This window comes from Carassius carassius, chromosome 17 (genome assembly GCF_963082965.1).
Source record: "Carassius carassius chromosome 17, fCarCar2.1, whole genome shotgun sequence".
Taxonomy (NCBI): Eukaryota; Metazoa; Chordata; class Actinopteri; order Cypriniformes; family Cyprinidae; genus Carassius; species Carassius carassius.
In genome coordinates, this window is record NC_081771.1 from 21,226,072 (window position 1) to 21,226,778 (window position 707).

The window sequence follows — 707 nt, forward strand, 5'->3', positions numbered from 1 at the left end:
GTAACCAGGGTAACATAAAGTAAATAAATACATTTTATCCAGGCCTATGAGTAAATCTGCCCTCTTTGGTGAGACCAGGTTAACAATAAAGCACCGGGGGAGAAATTTGCCCTGGGATCAACCAAAAGGTAAAGGCTAAATTACATGAATTACAGAGTGGAATTGCCTCTGCCCCACTAGTCCTGGCTCAACAATTCTAATTATGTGCTACTTTTAAGAAAAGGAACAAAATATATGCAATAACAAGATATACACCAATTTACAAATATAATAACATTTCTGTAACAGTAAAACAAGCTAAATACCATTGATTTTTAAAGTACTGATGCATTAGTTGTTTCACTTTCCTTTGTTTTAACTGTTGATGAGGTGTTTGTTGTGTAGAAGGTAGCAGCATGTCGGCCCATCCTCTTGTTAAAGGTGTGAACAGAAGCACTGTCGGCCTGAACATCCACAGGAGGCTCTACTCCATCCGTTACATCATACATAGCTTTTCCTGAATCTGCAGGCCGCCACAGTTTGGGGTGAAAACAGCAATAGTAGAGAACTTTTATCAACAGACCCAAGACATAACAAAGTGGGATGGAGATTATCAGACTGAAGGCGTACGACTGGGTCATCTCTGCATCTCGGTACAATCTCAAGTGTCCGCCTTGAACCTAGTTTTGTTCAGTGGAGCGAAAAGAGTAAAATTGTTGCTTTTCCTG

General features: G+C 40.0%; 1 pseudogene; it reads left to right on the forward strand.

Moving 5' to 3' along the window:
- Window positions 1-500, forward strand: part of LOC132091002 (phosphatidylinositol 3,4,5-trisphosphate 3-phosphatase and dual-specificity protein phosphatase PTEN-like) — a 1,679-nt pseudogene extending 1,179 nt beyond the window's left edge.
- Window positions 501-707: the final 207 nt, after the last annotated feature.